Below are 6,000 nucleotides of genomic sequence, written 5' to 3'. Positions count from 1 at the left end.
CTGCCTCAAAGAACCTGCTATGATGAGCATTACTGACTGCCATGCCTCTGGAGGCTTGTAAGGTTCGTAACGAGAACACACAGCCTCTGGCTGCTCCAAGCCAATGGCTGAGCACAGCAGAGGTACCAGAGAAGTAATCTGGTTTTCAAGAGACCTTCAGCTCTGCTCTCAGTCTTCATACACCAACACCACATGAAGGAAAGGCACCCTCCTTGAGGATAAACAACTTAGTGGAGACAGTGTCTCAGTCAACAGTTCACCCTAACCACCAGACCTGCTAGGACATCTTGAACCATCTAGCTCCAGTAAAATTCCAGGTGACTTGCAACCACATGAATAATTACAGGCAAGACCTGCAGAAGATCCACCTGTCTAAGTACAACCTACATTGCTGGCCCATAGAATCATGAACAAATCAAGTGGTTATTGTAATCACCTACTAAATTTTGGAGTGATATGGTAAACAGCAAAAGATAAGTGATATGCACCCAAAATAAGGTACAGGTAGTGAAAGATTAATACATATGTATATGAATATATACACATTTATATTATATAAACACATATATGTAAATACATGTGTGTGATGTGTACATTACACACCTATGCATGTGCACATGTATACATATTTGCATATATACATATGTGCACATATACATATATACATGTGTGTGTGGTCTGTCCAGAAGGTATCTGGCCATGTAATATGAAAAATAGAGACATTTATATAAGATTCAAGATACAAGAAACACTGAACACAGGACAATGACACCTCAGGCCCTTCAAAGTAGGCACCTTGGGCCCTCACACGGTTCTCCCAATCACTATCAGCTGCCACTTTATATTTTTCTGAATCTCATCAATGGCCAGAAATCTTTTCCATTTCAAAAGTGATTTTAGTTTTGGGAAAAACCAGTTGCAAGATGCCAAATCTGGGCTGTAGGGAGGCTGAGTCATCTGGGTGATTTGATGTTTTGCCAAAAACCTCTGTACAAGACATGATGCATAAGCAGACACACTGTTGTTAAGTTGCCAATCACTGGTTACCCATGGCTGTAGCCTTCTGATTAATCTGAATAATTTCCACAGAGGAATGTTCAAGCATAATGCAAAATTTGATGCAGATTCATTGCTCTACTTGCTCAGTCATTTTGAATACAACAGCCACACAGTACACATGCTCACTCAAAGGCACCTACCACCCCCACTGACTAGTACAGTGAAATTGTCATTGTTCACACATGTGCATTCCAGTCCACTCTCCTTGGCTGCCAGGTTACATCAATGTCACATAAATGTTTTCATTATGTTAACATTAGTTGGTGTTTTTCTGGACAGACTACTTGTATACACACACATCAAATACTAACAAGATGAACGTTTAACTTTCTATATTACTATCAAACAGAATAGATTTTAACACAAAAGCCAGTATTAGAATTAAAGAGTATAAATATAATGCTAAATTGTATATACCTAATAAAATGTTCAAAAATATATAAAGCAGAAAAAATTGGGACTTCCAGAAGAAATAGATAAATTTACAAACACAAGTGTATTAGTGATTAAAATAGGTCAAGATATCCAGCCGTGTATACCAGGATCTCAAACTCAAGCGCTTAACAAGAAAGGTAACATAAATGAATAAAACAGACTAAGTTTAAAAGAATAAGGTATGGTGGAGTCTTTGATAACCTAAGGAGCACATACTCCAAATAAAAGCATCTCAAATTCTGTGAACTGATTCTGACCAATGGGCCACCATTTTCCATGCTGTGCAGTACCATATATATATCTGTTATCTCTATCACAACTTGATCAAATTGTACTGTAGTTAAATATGTTTGTATATGTCTCCCTCCCCCCACTCCAGAGAGAGCTTCCACATGGTGGAACAGTGTCCTATTCTTCTTTATACCCCATGGTAGGTCCCCTAACATACAGTAAACCCACAATAAATGCTTGTGGCAGAGATGGTGAATGAATGAATAAGTGACCAGGGGCCCATAGCAGCAAATCATCCAGACCAAGGCATTAACTGAATAATGGTGAGAGTAATCAAATCGTGGACATGAACATGAAGCATCTCACAAAGGTCTCCCTCTTTGTGATGTGACAGGCAACCAACTGACGGCTCTCTGCTTAATGGCAGCCTGTAACCTGAGATTCTAGAAGCTCAGTGTTTGGAAAAGGCCCTCATATCTTTCATTTTTAATTAGGGGACCACTGATTATATTATTATTCCTAGAGACAGGCTGATTAAGGAGTCAGTGATGAGTCATTTGTCCTCCTAGGAGGGCTGTCATTGGGGTACATTTACATAATGACAGCTACCCAACTGGAAGCTCTACTGTCTGCCAGTGACACTCTGGTGATAAATGTTGGTCCCTCACTTTTCTGGCCTTCAGTAAATTTTTCCAAGCAGGAAGTCTTTTAGAGGAAATGTTATTTAAAAACCTTAGAAATGGAAATGCACCCAAGAGGAATTTGTTCAGGCTTCTAGGTCTCTCTCTTTTCTCTTTTTCCTACAAAGTAATTTTCTTAAGGTGGTGGTGGTAGGATGGTAGAGGAAGGGAGGGTTCATCAGTTCTACCTTACAAACACCCCTTTGGGGATTGCTTAAAACAATATCACCTTAAAGTGATGGGGAGGTACAGGGGAGTGGAGGAGTGTGTGTGTATGTGTGTGTGTGTCTGTATGCATGTGTCTGGGATAAGCATTGGAGAGTGTGGGGGGTGGTCCCTCCCCTATATATTGTTGTATTTGAAAAGTAGAAAAACATCTTTTCACTTGGTAATTTTTTTCAAACTAGAGAGGTCTCAAGCCTCTAAGCTGTCTTTTTATGTTTTTTCCCTTACTTTTCATTTTCAAAAGCCTTTCAAGGCTCATTGTGCTTCTCCATTTCTACATAAACAGTTGATTACATTCATTAAATGAAACATTTATTGAGATAAGAAAGAGAGACAGGGAAGGAGAGAAAGAGCAAGACAGAAAATTTTGCCTCTGATTATTTAAGATTAGTGAAGCCTCAGTTAATTTTTAAATAGAATGCCATTAATCAAGTCCTTAAGTTGAATCATAAAAAAGACAAATGGGAAAACTAAACTTCAAATGCAAACTTGAAAATAACCACACAAAAAAATAGGAAAAACTAACTCATTTGGAGTATTTCAAGTTAAAGCAAAATCTAATTATAAAAACAAAAAGAAAACTTTTTTATTGTTATTCCATTATAGTTTTCCCAATTTTTCCCCCTTTGCCCTTCTCCACCCAGCCCACCCCTCCCCCCCACCACAGTCAATCCCCACACTGTTATCCATGTCCATGGGTTATTTATACATGTTCTTTGACTGGGCCCTTCCCCTTCTTTCCACCATTACCACCTTACTCCCTTGCCTCGAAAGAAAGCTTTTTTACAGCATTGCTAGGCGGCAGTCCTTCTGGGCCACTTAATGATGTTCTACCCTACCTATATGTCTGAAATTATGAAATATATTTTTCATGCAGTCTTTTAACATTATTAATTTTCTTGATAAATCTATTTTTTTCCATAAATGGTGATGATTTTCCTCAGTACAGGTCCAATTTGTGGAATTACATCAAGATTTAAAAAGGGTATATTCTAAGAATATAGAGTTCAACATCATAAAATCTACTAATGCAACTCTCCATATTAACAGATTAAAAAGAAAAAATACATAGCAACACTGCCCTGGCTGGTGTGGCTCAGTGGATTGAGTGCTGGCCCTTTGGTTCGCAGGCTCAATTCCCAGTCAGGACCCACACCTGGGTTGCAGGCCAGGTCCCCAGTTGTGAGTATATAAGAGGCAACCACACATTGATATTTCTCTCCCTAAAAAGGTTTTATTTATTTATTTTTTAGAGAGAGGGGAAAGGAAGGAGAAAGAGAGGGAGAGAAACATCAATGTGTCGTTGCCTCTCATGTGCCCCCAACTGGGGACCTGCCTTGCAACCCAGGCATGTGCCCTGACTAGGAATCGAACCAGCAACCCTTTGGTTTGCAGGCCCGCACTCAATCCACTGAGCTATACCAGCCAGAGCTAAATAAATAAAATCTTAAGAAACCATAGCAACACCAATTATCTATTTTGCTCCTAAACCTGTGATTTGGGCAGGACGTGGTAAAAACAGTCCATCCCTGCTCTCCACAGGTTTGGTTGAGTGGCTTGGCTGGGGCTGACAATTCATCCCCCATGATAGCTCATTTACAAGCAAATTGATACTCTTGTCTAGAAGCCCTGCCAAAATTTTTAGGGGAGCCTCAGTTCATTTCTACAGGGTTGCTTGGGTTTCTTTTCAGCATGAAACTGGGTTCCAAAAGCAAGTGCTCCATAAGACCTAGGTGGAAACTACAAGTCTTCAAAAGATTTTGCCTTGGGAGTCTCAGAATGTCATGTCTCCTTATTCCATTAATTATGCAAGTCTCTTAAGCAGGCCTAGGTTCAAGGGGAGGGGACTACCGTCTGGTTTGGATATGCCAACCTATATAGGAGTTGTATGAGAATATTAGCTGCATGCACCTGGAGATCATGGCGTCTGTGGGAAGGTACAGCACCCCCTCTCCCATGGAGCAGAAGCCACAGCTCCCACGGGAGGCTGAACCTGGGTGCAGCCTCTCCACTAAGCAGAGAAAGTAAGCTGGGCCTCGGCTGGTTGATCAGATGACCAACAGTGAGCACCACAGCAAGCATTTTGGTCAGTCCTCCCATTGCACTCCAGGTCCATTTGTCTCTTCGAAACCATTGTGCTGGAGAATTCCTGGGCTTCTTCCACCTGGAAACTCACATCCTTCAATATTTGAATAATTCAGGTCTCTCTGTTCTCTCTTCTTGGTGTCCCTATTATTTGAACATTGAATTCTCTGGACTAGTTCTATAATTTTCCTGTCTTTTTATTCCTATTTCCCATCTCTTTATATTTGCCCTGTTCACAGGAAGATTTTTGTATTGTTGTTCAAGTACAGTTGTCTCCTATTTCCCACCATCACTTTCCCCTACCCTACCTACCCCCACCTCCCACCCTCAATCCTTCCCCTCTTTGGCTTTGTCCATGGGTCCTTTATACATATTTCTTGATGACCCTTCCCCTTTTAACCCCTCCCCTCTGGTTACTGTCAGTTTGTTCTTTATTTCAATGTCTCTGGTTATATTTTGCTTGTTTATTTGTTTGGTTGATTAGGTTCCACTTATAGGTGAAATCATATGGTATTTGTCTTTCATCACTTGGCTTATTTCCCTTAGCATAATACTCTCCAGTTCCAACCATACTGTCACAAAGGGTAGCTTCTTTCTTTCTGCTGCTGAGTATTCCATTGTGTACATGCACCATAGTTTGTTTGTTTTTTTAAGATTTTATTTCTTTATTTTTAGAGAGAGGGGAAGTGGGGGAGAAAGAGAGGGACAGAAACATCAACGTGTGGCTGCCTCTCACATGGCCCCCACTGGGGACCTGACCAGCAGCCCAGACATGTACCCTGACTGGGAATTGAACTGGTGACCCTCTGTTTTGCAGCCCACACTCAATCCACTGAGCTATACCAGCCAGGGCCTGAACCACAGTTTTTTGATCCACTCATTTACTGATGGGCACCTAGGTTGCTTCCAGCACTTAGCTATTATAAATTATGCTGCTAGGAGATTTTTTAATATTATCTTCCAATATTCTATTGCGTATTTTTCCCACTGCTAACATGTTTTTAATTTCTAAAACTTATTTTTGTTCTTTTTAAATTTTTTAGGATCTTCCTCTTGTTTTATAGTTAACAACATTTTATCTCTCTGGGGATATTAAAGATAATTTTGGGGGTTTTTTGTTTTTTTGTTTTTAACTTTTCTTCTACTTGGCCCTGACTGCTGTGGCTCAGTGTGTTCGGCATAGTCCCGCAAACAGAAAGGTCACCAATTTGGGCACATGCCTGGGTTGCAGCTGGATTCTCAGTTGGGGGTATACAAGAGGCAACCAATCAGTGTTTTTCTCACA

General features: G+C 40.4%; 1 pseudogene; it reads left to right on the top strand.

The window, feature by feature from the left end:
• Positions 1 to 4,550: 4,550 nt before the first annotated feature.
• The window catches only part of LOC123818043, a 44,412-nt pseudogene continuing 42,962 nt past the window's right edge, over positions 4,551 to 6,000 (top strand).

The sequence above is a fragment of the Phyllostomus hastatus genome, unplaced genomic scaffold, assembly GCF_019186645.2.
Source record: "Phyllostomus hastatus isolate PE091 unplaced genomic scaffold, TTU_PhHast_1.1 phas_contig_254, whole genome shotgun sequence".
In the NCBI taxonomy this organism is placed as follows: Eukaryota; Metazoa; Chordata; class Mammalia; order Chiroptera; family Phyllostomidae; genus Phyllostomus; species Phyllostomus hastatus.
The sequence above is the reverse complement of the archived record's forward strand: the minus strand, read 5'-3'. Positions and strand labels throughout refer to the sequence as shown.